The 17,140-nt window shown below is 31.0% G+C and overlaps 1 protein-coding gene across 2 annotated transcripts in view; it reads right to left on the bottom strand.

Moving 5' to 3' along the window:
- LOC114324950 (putative fatty acyl-CoA reductase CG5065) overlaps positions 1 to 15,608 on the bottom strand; it is a 150,563-nt gene extending 134,955 nt beyond the window's left edge. The window contains exon 1 of one of the 2 annotated variants that reach the window (XM_050655410.1): positions 15,383 to 15,608. The gene's annotated coding sequence lies outside the window, so the exon portion shown is untranslated. Of the gene's footprint in view, positions 1 to 3,068; positions 3,233 to 15,382 lie in introns of those variants that run through there. The other variant, XM_050655450.1, reaches the window with a different exon arrangement.
- Positions 15,609 to 17,140: the final 1,532 nt, after the last annotated feature.

The raw sequence follows: 17,140 nt of genomic DNA, 5'->3' as shown, positions 1-17,140 counted from the left end.
CGTGTAATATAGATACAATACATTCAACTTCATTCATTTAATTTATAAAAACTTTGAAAACTCCTGATAGTACAGTCAGTGAAGGTGGATATGAGCTATTACCTCCGATTTCGTTGAACCTCCGTCGATTTGCATGAAAATTGGTGAGTGATTAGAGGATATCTTAAGGAACAAAGGTGACATGTTGCCAACGTGCCCTTTTACCCTGGGGGTGGATGCCACCCCTCCTCGATGATGAAAATTAGTTTATGAAAATAATCCCACAATTCGATAGAGGGACAAATTACATATGTATTTACATTATTTACATTATGTATTACATATGTATTGTATAAGCAAAATTTGTTATATAAAGTTATTAAAATAAATTAAACTTTTTAAGTTATTAAAGATCAAAAATTTTAATTTTTCATGAGAAAAATGCATGTTTTTAACCAATTTTTCATAAATAACTCAAAAACTAAGTTTTTACAAAAAAATTGTAATTATCAAAATTGAGGCTAATAAAAAATCAAATAAACTCCTTTGTAGGTAATTGAATGTATATTTCTTTCGTCGAGTACCCAAACCTAAGTATTCAAGCTTAAATACCGGGAAAATGATGCATTTTATAACATAAACTTATAAAACATTTGTCAAAGTTCATAGAAATATCTATCAAATAAGCCCTCGAACAAGTTGATAGCATTAAAACTTACGCACCAAAAATGTTTCAAAATGTATCTTTTAAAAATTTTTCCAAAAAATATTATTATTCTTTTTTAAATAACTCCGTTAATTTTTAAGATATCAGGTTCATCTAAAAACTAGTTAAAAGTTGATTTCAAGAACTATTAAAAACGTCGAAATTAGTCTTTTAAACCTCTTAGTTTTTTAAAAATAAAAGGTTAAATAGCCCTGGTTACATGATTCTCGCAGCAAAATTGAAATGTTTAACTCTGCTTAAATAGAAAAATCGGTAAAGTATTTGAAACAGATCATTTTTTACGTATATTGAGCATTTTTGGAGTTATTATCGAAAGGAAATGAAAAATACGATAATTTTAGAAATTCTGAATTTATACCTTTTTTTTTCAAAAATATGCATTCTAACCGATCAAAATTGTTGAAATCATTAACTAACGTAATTCTTGTGAGGATTACTACAAATTTTAATTTTTGTGGAAATTGGATATGTTTTATTTTTCACTTTTTCCTAAAAAAAATCGAAAGGGTTCTCTTATTTTCATCATAACTTGCTTAATTTTGATGCAATTAACTTCTACTTGAGCTCATTTGATACGTATTCCGAAGTACTTTGACAAGTATTTAACAAGTATATTCTATAAAATGCATCGTTTTCCCGTTATGTAAGCTTGAATACTTAGATTTGAGTACTCGTCGAAAAAAATATACATTCAATTACCCATAACTCACTTTGAAATAACATTAGTTTAGTTCTTTAAGTGGGGAATGTATTAAGTTTTTTATTATCTTGAATTTTGGTAAGAATAGATTTTTTACAAAAACTTCTAGTTTTTGAGTAATGCGTGAAAAACAGCTTTAAAACATGCATTTTTTTTAAGAAAAAATAAAATTTTTGATATTTAATAGCTCAAAAAGTATTGATTTATGTTAATAACTTTATATAAGTACGATATAAGATAAAGACGACCTACAGTATATGGCAAGAAAAGTAAAGGAGGAATATGAACAGTGGGACTTGGAAATTAATGTGGAAAAAACTAAATACCTACCCATAGGAGCTGAGTTATCCAATATCGAACTAGAGGATAATGAACAAATCACATCCTGTAGTGAATACACGTACCTGGGAGTAATCTTCGATAGAACGGGAAAAGACGATGAGGAAATAAAGAAAAGGGTAACACAAGCTAGACGAACAATTGGCTGCCTAAATGGAATACTTTGGAGCTCCGAAATAGGAATACAGCGAAAATACAATATCTATGAAACACTTATTAAAAGCAGCCTACTTTACGGAGCAGAAACTTGGAGAATAACCGAAAACAACAGGAAAAAATTAGAAGCTGTAGAAATGGATGTGTTTGGAAGATCGTTAGGTATATCCCGTAGAGAAAGAGTTCGAAATGAGGAAGTAAGACGACGAATTGGAATAGATGGTTACTTAACAACAGACATTGAGAGGAAACAGTTGATTTGGTATGGTCATGTTCAAAGAATGGAAGACACAAGATTGCCCAAAAAGATCATGCAGTGGGTACCACCAAACCGCAAAAAACGAGGAAGACCCAAAAAGACATGGAAAGAAGGGGTAACCAAAGCAATGAATGCAAGGGATCTTCGAGATGGCCAATGGGATGATAGAAGGACGTGGAAGTTAGGCATCGGACAACGTCGAAAGACGTTCTAAAACCGATACATACATAATAACTTTATATAACAAATTTTGTTAGAAGTTGCCCCTTTATCGATTTCTGGTATTATTTTTAATAAAAAAAATTTCACTCCCGAAAAGGGGTGGCATCCACCCCCAGGATAAAAGTGGCAGTTGGATCATGTCACCTTTGTTCCTTGAAGTATCTTCTAACTACTCACCAATTTTCATGAAAATCGATGAAGGTTCAACGAAATCGGAGGTGACCTTCATATATTATATCAGTGACTCCACTATGATGCAAGAATAAAAAACCGCTAAACGCCGTAAAAATGATTGGCGCACACAATATTCCAGCAACAGAAGAGCTGATATGAATATTATGTGTCGCGAAAATGTATTTTCATTTTGATGGAAAATAAAATTCTAGTTTTATTTTGAAAAATTTTTCCATGGAGCTTCAAAAAAGAGCTTCAAAATGCAAACTGTATAAAAGTTACTCTTTTGTGGCGCGTTTAACTTCAAATTTAGCAAATATGGAAATTTTAAAATAAAACTAGAATTTTATTTTCCATCAAAATGAAAATACATTTGGGCGCCACGTAATATTCATATCAGCTCTTTTGTTGCTGGAATATTGTGTGCGCCACTCATTTTTACGGCGATTAGCGGTTTTTTATTCTTGTATTATCATACACAATATTTAAATTAGATCTAAATATCCACTTACAATTATTATTATTGTTGACATCCACACCGCACCTAAGCACAGAAGGTTGTTGACACAGTGACTGTTAGGAAATACTCGTTGACAAGCATAAAAAAATGCTAATAAAATAGCTAAAATTTATTTAATGTTTCACTTAAAACTGTTTAACCTTAGGAGGGTCACGGTCTGAACTCGGAGAACAATTGGACAAACTTCAAAGCAGAGTTTAAATTTAATTTATGATTTCATTATTTGGTTTTTTTTTGTATAATTTTATGATTGATTTTACCCATTTTAAAAAAATATGACAACGTGGAAATATTCATGTCTGTCTGTCCAGTAGATCAGATAGAATGACAAATAAGATGTCGAATGAAAGCTTATAACATAAAAGGTGTATATATATTATTAAAGGTGAGAAATTTGACCTCGCTTTTCCAGTTTTAAAGTGCATGAGATTAGAATAGAATAGATTCATTAGAATAAAACAAAACGGCATATTCATGTTTCGTGGACCTTAAGAAGGCATTTGACATGGTCACATTAAAGGACGTTCTCCTCTTATTGTATGCAAGAGAGATACATACCTCTAGAAATAATGAAAACGTTCAAACATATCTACCAGTGCCCCGAAAAGTTCTTTATTTTTTGGTTATTTCACGTTGAAATATTTTATTTGAAATTTGACGAATAAGAACGCATTTTTCATGATCTCCAACTTGGCTTTTACTGAATAGTATGAATACAACATTTTTTCGTTTTTTTTTTTCACAAGCTACATTATTGCTAAGAATATTTTTTTTCGATAAAATACTTACTTTTTGAGCTTTTTGCGAAAAACCGTCTGAAAACGTTTGTTTTTTGTTAAAAATACACATTTTCACCCGCAAATAACTTAAAAAGTATTGACTTTGTTAAAAAACTCTTTAAAACAAAAAAGTTGCTTAGAATTAGTCAATTTTGCGCATAGTGTACTTTGCACCAGGCTACAGTAAACGCAAGGTAAACGGCAGGTAGAACCTAAATCCAAATTTTAAAATACAATATCGATAATTTTTAAGTATGTATTGAGTATTGTATTATTTATGCCAATGAAGTATCGTATCGAGTATCGATATCGGTAATACTTTCTTATAAAAGTATCTTATTGATATTGATTTCGATAGGATATCGATACAATGCTCGATAAAATATCGACATAAAAAGGATTATACATCTGAGCTGTGTAGGCCCTTAATGCCCACTTTTGCATGCTTGGCAAATGGACATTATTCTAAAAATATTACGAATATTGCTTATAACTTATTATGTATATTCTTATAAAGATGGAATATGGCTCAATGCTTCTTTGAAAGTCGACAAATACTTACTAATTCTGTATTGTTTAAAAACTACTTTTGAAAATATAGGGAAATCCCCGGAGATTGGGAGTAAATCGCAATTCAGTATTTGTTAAAAATTATTTTTGAGTCATCATCACTTACTTCCATAATATTGCCACAAATGCCACATGATATAAACAGTGTAATCATATCAGACATTTACTCACTCTCAAGAATTTCAAGTTCATGCACTCAAGTGTAAAATATTATAACAGCTGATGCTTGGTTTGCAGATCAGAAAAAAAATGGTTTGCAGATCACTTATATTTTTATGTAATAAATAATTATGATATAAATACCTATTTCACAAAATATAATCAAACAACTGTAGCGTTTTATTTTTTCGATATCGATATTTTCAATAATATCGAAGCAATCATATTGACAACACAAAAGTATTGTATTGATTTCAGATAATGAGTATCGTATCGACATTAATATTGCTAAAGTATGTATTGTATCAATATCATATTGGTTTTCGATACATCAATACAATATCGATATTTGTATCGAATATCGTGAAACTCTAATTTCACGTTCATTTACTGGGCAACATGTTCAATATTGGGGAATGAAGCTACCTAATATAGACAGATTATGTAACCATGAGATTGTTTATTGCAACATTTGGTCCTCTTTCATCTTACTAACTCTATTAATGTAATATGTGTTTAACACAAGGTACAGCCACATCTTACCTATGGTAGGGGAGCCCAAGCGGGAATGTTTGCAGTTACTCGAGCGCGTCAGAAAATCATATGGGGAGAAACTTTGTACCCTGTAAATGTACCTCTACCATATTATTGACTCTTACTATAGGTAAATTCGTTAAGGGGGATCCGAAAAAAAATCTATCCTTAGAAAAACTCGAAATCGTCAGATTAAGATAAGGTAAGTTAAGTACATGCTGAACAGTGTATATTTCAAAAAATCTGACGATTTGAGCGAAGCGTAAGGAAATGGGCGAGTTACAAAGTTTCACAAAAAGCGACTCTCTATGGATAGGGGTGGGGGATAAATATAAAATTTTAAATAGGAACCCCGCGATTTTTCGCGAAATGAACATCAAATCGAAAAACTTAAAAGTACACGTTTTCAATATTTTTGAAAAGTCTGTCGAATGACATCAAACACGACCCCACAGGGAGGTGTGGTGGAGGATTACTTTAAAATCTTAAATAGTAGCTCCCATTTTTTTAATACAGCTATAGATTTCTTACGTTAAAATACGTAAGTTTTATTCGAAACATTTTTTCGAATTATGGATAGATGGCGCTATAATCGGAAAAACGATTGTTGGAAATGGAAAATTAAATTAAAAAATGGAAAGTCCCCACTAAAATGGAAAATAAATAAAAATGTATACCATTTTTATTCAGTTGCAATGCGAAGGCAAAACAATCTTATTTTTCACTTAGAATACGGAGCGCAGTCCAGCACTCCGAATCGGCGATTTTCGACTCTTGTTGGAGTCATCATCGGAGAGGCGTATGCCTGCTGCTCCATAATAGAAGGGACCAACCATGAAAGCTTATCCCCACATTGCAACTGACGTGTATGGATTAGGTGACTTGCGTCCAGTGGCGAAGCGTCCATGTAACCACTGTTACCATTGGTAACAGTTACAAATTTTGCAAATAAATATTTTGTGACTACTACGAAATAATTCAATTTATATTTTTTACCAACAGAAATACTTGTTAATAGTACTTAACTCAGTAAGTAGCCAACTAGACGCACGAAAATATTGGCGAGATATGTGAATCCATGGCACGCTATCATATGCTGTTACCAATACTGGCACTGGTAACGGTAACGCAGGGGAAACCTCGCTATCGCTCGGGACTAGCTCTGAAAATTTTGAAGGAGCGACGGGTCTAAAGACGGCGCGCGGGCACGCTGTGCATATCAGTATTGTAACCATTTTGAAGATTGGTAACGTTGGTTTAGTAACTATTACAGATTACAGTGTGCGTGCATTTAAACATGGAAGAGTGTTGCTCCGTATTGCGTAATTGATCAACTACTTGAAAAGTCATTCTACTTGTATATTTTTTTTATACAGTATGTCCCTGTAAGTCGTATCCATATGGAAAACTTTTTTATTATTAATTTTACGAATAAAAGTTATTCTCCATAAAAAGCTCTGCATGGTCCAAAACTTAAGATTTAACCATCAAATATCAAATTTTTTGAATATTATACGAGGTATGTAAAAAAGTTTGATTTTCACTCAAGAGTAAAGTAGCTTTATTTTTCACAATATTGAAAATTGCTATTATGAAAAGTTGCTTGGAATTAAAAACTATATTCTAATATGCAATTACATCCTTCTAATTGAAAAAAAAATTTGAAAAATTATGGATAATTAACAATATTTTCAGTTATTTCAATTCTGATAACTTTTTTATTATTAATTTTACGAAAAAAAAGTGATTCTTAATAAAATGTTCTGGATGGTCTAAACTTAAATTAAAACCATCTTAAATCAAATTTTATCAATTATATACGAGGTATGTAAAAAAAGATAAATTTAGATCAAAAGTAAAGTATGTACCTTTATAGTTCAGAATATTTTAATTAGCAGGATGTAATTACATACTGAAAAATAGTTTTTAATTCTAAATAACTTTTCGTAATAACAATTTTCGATATTGTAAAAAATAAACGTATTTTACTCTTGAGCGAAATTCATATTTTTTGACATACCTCGTATAAAATTAATAAAATTTGACATAATATGGTTGTATTTTAGGTTTTAGACCATGCAGAACTTTTTATTAAGAATCACTTTTTCTCGTAAAATTAATAATAAAAGAGTTATCTGAATTCAAATACCTGAAAATAATGTTAGTTATCCATAATTTTTCAAAAAAAAAAAAATTTCAATTAGAAGGATGTAATTGCATACTACAATATAGTTTTAATTCCAAACAACTTTTTATAATAGCAATTTTCAATATTGTGAAAAATAAATCTAATTTACTCTTGAGTGAAATTCAAACTTTTTGACATACCTCGTATAACATTCAAAAAATTTGATATTTGATGGTTAAATCTTAGGCTTTGGACCAAGCAGATCTTTTTATAAAGAATAACTTTTTTTCGTGAAATTAATAATAAAAAAGTTTTCCATATAGGTACAACTTACAGGGACATACTGTTATATTATTTTAAAGAAAAAAATGATATTATTGAAAATGGAAGAATTAAAATATAAACAATAGTTTTTAAAATCTGTTCTTTTCCTACTTGTTCATTTTTTTATGTTAATTTGTTTATTATTTATTGTTATACCTGTTACATATACATAATTACATACATATAATGTGGGAATAGTGATTTGTTTAATTTTATCCCACAGATTGAAAACAAAAACTTATATTTGAGAGGTTCAAAATATTTTTTTTAAATAAGATTTTTTTACATCTGGTTTTGGTAACAATTTAGAAAAATCACGCGTCGCCACTGCTTGCGTCATCTGGCAATTGAAAGGTAAAGTTTTCAATCCTAATAGCAACCTTAATAATATTGAAAAATATTAAAAATATTACTAAAGGATTTTTAAATTGAATACTTATTAGTCCATTTTCCTGGTGACACCTCCAAGGCTTCTACAATATGCAAGCCAGATGGATGCTGCGGTGAAGACAAAAGGAAAGGAATTCTACACTAGGCAACTCACAACCCCCGTCTGCAGCTTGGTACAGTTCCAACGGAAAATGGACCTAGTTACTCTATAGGAGTAATACTAATATGAAATAAATAAAAATAAAAAATAAAAATGTATAACATTTTTATTCAGGTGCAATGCGAACGCAAAACAATCTTATTTTTCACTTAGAATACGGAGCGCAGGCCAGCACTCTGAATCAGCGATTTTCGACTCTTGTTGGAGTCATCCTAGGAGAGGCGTAGGCCTGCTACTCCATACTCGAAGTGACCAACCATGAAAGCTTATCCCCATATTGCAACTGACGTGTATGAATTAGGTGCCTAGCGTCATCTGGCAATTGAAAGCTAAAGTTTTAAATCCTAATAGCCACCTTAATAATATTGGAAAATATTAAAAATATGACTTAAAGATTTTTAAATTGAAAACTTTTTGGTCCATTTCCCTGGGACACCTCCAAGGCTTCTACAATATGCAAGCCAGATGGATGCAGCAGTGAAGACAAAAGGGAAGGAATTCTACACTATGCAATTCACAACCCCCGTCTGCAGCTTGGTAAAGTTCCAACGGAAATGGACCAATAAGTTTTCAATTTAAAAATCTTTTAATAATATTTTTAATATTTTTCAATATTATTAAGGTTGCTATGAGGAATGAAAACTTTACCTTTTAATTGCCAGATGACGCTAGTCACCAAATCCATATACGTCAGTTGCAATGGGGACAAGCTTTCATGGTTGCTCACATGGTTGGTCAAGTATATAGATAGCAGCAGGCCTACGCCTCTCCGAGGATGACTCCAATAAGAGTCGAAAATCGCCGATTCAGAGTGCTGGACTGCGCTCCGTATTCTAAGTGAAAAATAAGATTGTTTTGCCTTCGCATTGGAACTGAATAAAAATGGAACTGAATACATTTTTATTTATTTGATATTAGTATTACTTCTATAGAATAACTAGGTCCATTTTCCGTTGGAAATTTACCAAGCTGCAGACGGGGGTTTTGAATTGTATAGTGTAGAATTCCTTCCCTTTTGTCTTCACTGCAGCATCCATCTGGCTTGCATATTGTAGAAGCCTTGGAGGTGTCACCAGGGAAATGGACCAATATTAGGATTGAAAACTTTACCTTAACTTTTAAAATTGAAAACTTAACTTAATTTTTTTTGGTTTTAGGACCTAATCTTCACAACCCAATAGGTCCCCATAACGCTTTAGTAACTGCAAATTTGTCATTCTTTTCTCCCCTACTACTATTTAGTCGAGGAAATGAAGCATTTTGGCTCGCAATTTTTTCGTCCAGCATGGATTTACTTGAAATTTTCACAGAAGGTAGGGAATAGTCCAAGGATGATTTTCTATATCATGCCGCTGTACGCTAAAACCTTGGCGGTGGTTGCCACCCCATCTCGAGAGCGGGAATTTTTTATTACATTCTAACCATGTAAATCGATGTAAAAAGTAATTCTAAGAAAAAAATGTTTTTTTGCAATTTTTTCGTAAAACTAATATTTTTCGAGTTATTTGCGCTTGAAAGTAACAGTTTTTCGATGAAAAAATCGACTTTTTAGAGGGTTTTTTGAGAATACCTCGAAAAAGGTGGATTTAATCAAAAAAACTGCAGATATCAAAATTGTATCTTTTAGTGACACAAACTAAATTATTGTTCTGTAATATCTTTAAGAGCAATACAAACCGAGATACGGCATGTTAAATGTTAGCTTTTTTGTCAAATGCATAATTTTAAATATTCAAAGTAAAATAACGGAAAAACTTTGCATTTTTCGAGGAAAACTTAAATAACCTTTTTTTAAGTATACAGCTAGGCCTTTCAAAAAATAATAATAAAAAGTTTCTAGTCTGAAAATTAAGCGACTTATGATCAAAAAAATCTCGGTACCTGCTTTTCTTTATGAAAAAATCAGTGAAAACCACCACCTAACTACCCTCCTAATTAAAAATTGGTCTTCACCTTTTTGTAGTTCCTTTTACGTTTGTATTATCAATACACTTAAGAAGTTTGACCTATTTAAAAGGCATAATTTTAGAAAAACTGGAGTTTAAATAAAAATAAATTTTTTGGAATTTTCCATTTTTTACCATTTACTTCAAAATATCTTCGAAAATACTGGAGATACAAAAAAATTGATAAACTACTAAATTGTATCTTTTTTAATAACTAAAATTCCCTTGTACATAGATTTTCATTATAGGGAACAGTTAGCGAGATATAGCTGTTTAAAACCTCTATTTACGAGCAAACACCCACTTATTCGAGCCTTTTAAACCCACCCTAATTAAAAACTAAGGGATCTCACGGAATTTAGTTTACATAATCTTATAAGGCTTCAAAAATCCTACAAACTCATTTTTGAAAAAACTTTTTATCGCCAAAAATTAAGGAGCTATGTTTATAAAACAATTTTTTTTTTCGAAAAGTTCGGATAGTCCGCTTATGGATAATTTTCAATGTACGTATAATACCACAGAACCGGTTCGTATCATGGAAGATGACTAAAAAACTATTTGTATTTGTATTTGTACATATTTGTAAATTCGTTATTTTGTGTAAATAAATGTTTTTGTAATTCTTTAATCCTACTTTTTTTCTGTATAGATCTATTAAAATATCTACTTATAAAACTGTAATGTTATTAAGGGTGGTTTTTAAGGGTTTAAATATTATGATATTATATCCTAAAGTATAAAACAATCATTATTTAACCAATCAAAACCAAATTTTACCCATGTTAAAGTTTACAATATTTTTATATATTTTTGACAATAAGGGGTAGTTTATACCCCTAAAAATAATCAACGCCTTTAAGCATGATATAGAATATGAAGTACAGGGTGAGATGATGCTAATCCCAAATTTTTATGTAAATCGATTCAAGCCAAAATTATTCTTTTATGATAAGTAAATTTTTTATATATAGCTCTAACAAGGTTGGTTTTAAGGGTTGAAATATTGTGATAGTATATTTTACAGCATAAAACAATCATTATGTAACTAATAAGAACCAAATGTTGACAATATTAAAGTTTAAAATGTTATTTTATAATTTTTTACAATTAGGGGTAATATTCACCCTTAAAAAACCAAAAGCGTACAACGGCTCAATATAGAAAATGAACTAGAGGGTGTAATGAGCCTAATCCCAAATTTTTGTACAAGTCGATGCTGGACGAAAAAATTGCGAGGTTTTGCCATTTTTTCAGCTTCATTTCCTCGACTAATTATGTATTGTTGAGTTTCTCATTTATCGATGTCATAGTAATAGATCATATTTATCGCGACTTTCAAGCTTCTATTAATGTCATTTTAGTTATAATTATACGTATAAATATTATTATTAGTACCTAAGTATCTATTAATTGTCGTAAAATAAAGAAACATTTATGAGTCAACTAGAAATAAATTTATATTATTCATAAAGTGGGTGTATCAAATCAACAGTGAATGATTTTTAAATGGTAATTTCTTAGTATGTTAAAATAAAACAAAATGCATAGGTTAACTAACGATGGGTTTAAGTAGATTAGAACCATAAATTTTATGGTTGTTAAAACTCAGCCAATTCTGCATTTAAAAAGGTAAGTATGTATTTAAAGGAAAGTAGTGGTAAGGATGCACAAGCGGGGATTTGTGCAGTTACTCGAGAGCGTCAGAACATCACATGGGGAGAAACCTTGTGCCTTGAATGTACCCCTACGATATTATGGGCTCTTAACCCTTAACTGGTCCGGTACTGTAGCAGTAGCGTAACTGGTCCGGCGTCGTCTGCGAAACTACTGTTTTCAAGAAAGCAAAACAACACTCAAAAATATTTTTTTTATTAAGAATAAATGTTACAAACATACCCTGATATGTTTATATAAAAGTGAACGTATTAGATTTGGGCTTTATTTGGGTTAAGGAAAAAATATTAAAATAAAACTGAAATCCGCACAAATATTTGTGAAAGAGTACGTAGTTTGGTAAAGTAAATAAAAAATATATAAAAAATAACATGAAAAAAAAATGTATTGCTAGGATAGATGTTCAAACTGCACACTAAACAAAAAACTAGGTAAAATAAAAATTGATCAAAAATGTTTATTTCCAGCATCAGTCAAACTTTACCTATTTTTTATGCAATTTTTACATAGGTACCTAGTGGTTTTGTACATCCCAAACAAACAGGCTTTTTGCAACGCAAGCACAGGTATTTTATCATCCTGCGCTTTCTACAATGACATAAACTGCAAATCTTGCCTTTTTCTTGAATAAGAACATCCTCTTGTTCTTCTTGAACTCCAAGTATGAACACAAAAAAGTGACACAAACGGTCCGGCGTCGTCTGAGAAACTACGCTCAACCTAACTGTTGCGATAACTTTTTAGGAACTGAGAGAAGCTTGTCACAAATACACCCACTTGTCAAGCTCCAATAGTTTAAGGATTAGATAGAACGATTTGCCTGTGAGCGGTGCCAATTTCCAATAAAAAATAATCAAAATTATTAAATCGTCTGTCAGACGACGCCGGACCAGTTAAGGGTTAATACAGAAGCGTGCGTTGGGGAAGTCCGTAAAAAATATATCCCTAAAAAAACTCGAAAACGTCAGATTAAGACAAGGTAAGTTAAGTAAATCAAGAACTGTCTAGGTAAACATACTTATACAAAAATTTGCCGATTTGAACGGGGCGTAAGGAAATGGGTGTCACAAAGTTTCACAAAAAAGCGAATATTTCACGAAATGAACAGCAAATCGAAAAACTGAAAAATATCTGTTTAATATTTTTCAAAAGTCTATTGAATAGTAGCAAACACGAAGTGTTTGTGTCCCCACGGAGGGGGTGGGTGGTCGTGTTCTCTTTTACGTGGTATTTGTAAGTATTCTTTTATATAAAGGGATGCTTTCTAGGGTTTAAAACTTAAAACCAATGAAACATCACTCACAAACGATGAATAAATTTTTATTAATTTCAAAACATTATTTTTTAATGTAATTTATGTCTAAGGATCCAAATTTTTATAAATATACAAAGTATCATTAAATATATTGTTTAGTTTAATTAATTCAATCATATTTTAATGCATTACGCTTATATGTATACATATTTTGCTATTTTGTTCACCGAGGGGCAGTTTTACCCCTTTTAAATCAAAAAGCACACCTTGCCCATAAATATATAACTTTTGAAAACGAGGGCAAGACAAGCTTGAATCCAAATTTTCAGCTAAATTTATGCAGTCCGACACAATTCGGAGGTGAGGCTATATTTCCCGCCCTAGTGACGAGTAAATATTTTGCAATAAAAAAAAATATTTTAGTATATACTTTTTGCGTACACGATAAATATGCAAAGTCTTAATAATATTACATATTTATTACCAAACAATGTAATTTGTTAAAACAGCTAAAAAAGAAATTTCTCCCAAAAAATTCTAATTTTTGATTAAAATTTAATCAATCATCTACTATATGATAATAATAATTATTTATCTTTGGAATGAAACCAATTAATTTTTTTTAATTTGTGTAAACAAATTAGTTGGAATTAAACAAATAATTTCTACTTTTTATCTAATCGTCCCAAAATATCTCCCTATCTTTTTCAAATCTGTAAAAAATTATCGGCTTTTCGCATATCTAAAAAGATTTTTTTACGGATAATATTTTTAAAATAATTATTCTAACTGGTTATAAACTGTTTATAAATGGTCAATAATTTTGCATTAGGATTTTCGGCTAAAATAAATAATTTTTTTATCTTATTTAATATAAATGTTGATATACTTTCATTCGGCACCCATGTTTTATAATTGCCCTATTTCATTATTTTCTGTCTTATTAAAAAGAAACGAAATCTGGGATAAACAACTACATAGAATATCTTTTCAACTAATAGGTCTAAATCCCGCGTATGAAAAAAAAGTTGATTAATAGCAAGCTCAAAATTTTTTTAATAGCTTAATGGTGTCTAGTCGCACACACTTTGATGTATGGGAACATTGGAACAGGGGAAGTTTTAATTGTGTAACAGGTTAAAAATTTGGAACGTCATACTACGAAAACGTCCCATGTATTTTGTCGGACAGAACTTCCAATTAATTTGTTAATCTTTCATTAAACTATCCTGCAAAAATCAGACTCATATTTATCACCAACTGGGCATTTTAATGAGTGGAACAGTAGAACATGTCAAATGACAGTAATTATGACAGGTGACAAATAGCAGTCTGATTTTTGCATGAGAGTTTAATGAAAGGGTTACAAATTAATTGGAAGTTCTGTCCGACCAAATACATGAGACGTTTTCGTGGTCTGACGTTCCAAATTTTTAACCTGTTCCACAATTAAAACTTCCCCTGCTCCAGTGTTCCCATACATCAAAGTTTGTCCGACTAGACACCCTTAAGCTATTAACAAATTTTCAGCTTGCTATTAATCAACTTTTTTTTCATACGCGGGATCCAGACGTATAATTGATGGATCGCTCTCAAATTTTGAGGGTTTGTTAAGTACCTACCCAAATACCCAATTTTGGATGAAATGCGAAAGTTCCAGGTTAAGTTTAATTATAGTTATTAAGAGCGTAGGCGCAAAAGTTCGAGCCAATCCTTTTTAAATGCATTAATTTTTTTCGTATCCTGAGAAAACTAATAAGTATTTTTGAAAAATTTTAACGCGGAATGAAATATTACATTATTGACGACGGCTGAAAGTCCCTAAAAAACTTCTATAGTGTTTATTTTAATAAATTACAGAGGTAAAAAAAGGAAAAATAATTTTTGTTTATTATAAGGGACTTTCGGCCCTCGGAATAAATTTTTCAAAAATATTAGTTTTCTCAGGGATCTAAAAAATAAATGCATTTAAAAAGCATTGGTCTGAAATTTTGCGCCTACGCTCTTGACAAATAACGATTCTGTCTTATGGTAGTTTGCGAAGCAACATTGTTTTTTAACTTTCAAAAATCGCCATTTTGAAGATTTGCCAATGTTCTAAAAAAATCAAATTTAATGAAGGAAAAAAATCCAAAAAAAATTGCCTTTGATACCTGAATTATTCAAAGTCCCGAACATGCTCTTTTTTAATTATTGTCCTGGAGGAGTATATTTATAAAATCTAATTCGTCTATTTATTTATTTGTTTTATTTTTATTGTTTATAAAAATACTCGAATATTTGAAAATTATTCATTGATACTTCTAGAAATAAATTAAATATTGAATGGTTTATTTACCAATATATAAAAAAAATATATCAAAAAAAATATTGTAGTAGCTTACTTGTCTTATATCTGCACTTAAATAAATCCAATGTCACCTATTCACCGGCACCTTCGTAATTCTAATCGAGTATCAACTGCTCGTTCAACGCGCTAAAACTGCTTATTCAATAGACATTGTTGAGTCTTATGAAACTTGTTGTTAGAAAAAGAAGGAGACTATACAAAAGCAACAGCAAGGCCGAATTTGAACATTTATTAAGGCTTTACATGAGTTTGTTGAAAAATGCCATTAATCCACAAGGGTTTTATACAAGTAGAAAATGTTGCAACGGAATAATTTTTATTTACATTTCAAGGAATTCAATTCGTTTGTAATTATATTATAATTGTTTGTTAATTTATTTTTTTGTTTCCAGAGAGTATGGTATTTCTAAAAATACTGTTGAATGTAATTAAGTAAGAACGTATTTACTAAAAGCAATTTAAAACATATTCTTAAATATATTTAAAATATATAAATATGTTCTTCTTCTGCTGCACACATTCCATTACCAGCGATTTTCGATCAGTAGGTACATATAATTTACCCTATTCTGCGCTATTCTTACTAATTATCTATCTATTCAAAAAACATTTAGTAAAAATTATAGTTTATTTCTTCATGTTCTTAAAGTTCTATCTACTATCGGAGGTTGCATATCATAATGGCTGTGGTCACTTTGTTGGCTGCTGCTCTGAATAGTTGTAATGAACTACAGTTAAACCATTCTCTAAGATTCCTTAGCCAGGAGATGCGTCTTCTTCCTATGCTTCTTCTTTCTTGGTTCCTTCCTTTCAGAATAATTCTCAGCAACTCATATTTTTCTGCTCTGGTTATGTGACCCAAATACTCCAGTTTTCTTTTTGTTTTTTGGTATAATGTTTATAATTTCTAACTCCTTATTTAAACGTCGTAGCACTTTAACATTGGTAATTTTTTAAACCCACTGAATTAGTTTATTAATGTACACATAAATGGTTGTTTGCAGCTAGTGCCCTTTCCCTTCTGTCAGTCAGGACTGATAAACTTTGCCACCAGTAAAAACATGGTTATAAGTTCCACATGCTCCCCACATAAAAACATACATAAAATGACATCGATTTCACCAGATGGAATTACAACCAATCAAATTGACCATGTGCTGATAGACAAAAGGGCAGCCAGTAGTATCTCCGATGTGAGAACACGACGAGGAGCATGCTGTGGATCAGACCATCTTTTACTACAAACCAAATTTAGATGCAGAGTTAACAGGGAAAGAAACGAAAGACAACAAAGAACAAACAAACTGGACCTGGAAAACTGAAGATCCAGGAATGTAAAGAGAAGTTCCAACAAGAAGTCGTAAATGAGTTAAGGAAGCTAGAGCTTCACTCCATAGAGGGAAAATGGAGTAATATCAAAACAGCAGCACTGACAGCAGCAGCGTCCACCCTGGGAAACAAGAAAAAGGAGAGAAGAGGAGCATGGTTTGATGATGAGTGCAGACAAGCAATAGAGGAAAGAAATGAAGCACACAAAATGTATGTACATAACAAGAAGAACACGGGAAAGACGAACATTATTTGAAGTCGCAAGACAGAAAGCAGACAAGATAAGTAGAAAGAAAAAGAGAGCCTATGAAAATAGACAAATAGAAAAAATGGAAGAAAATTTCAAAAACAACGAAATAATAGAGGCCTAAGGATACCTAAAAAAGACAAGAAGTGGGTATAAACCTCAAACAAGTCTATGTAAAAATGAAAGTGGGCAAATAATCAGCGACCAACAGAAAGT

This window comes from Diabrotica virgifera, chromosome 1 (genome assembly GCF_917563875.1).
Source record: "Diabrotica virgifera virgifera chromosome 1, PGI_DIABVI_V3a".
In the NCBI taxonomy this organism is placed as follows: Eukaryota; Metazoa; Arthropoda; class Insecta; order Coleoptera; family Chrysomelidae; genus Diabrotica; species Diabrotica virgifera.
This window is presented reverse-complemented; position numbering and strand designations above follow the sequence as displayed.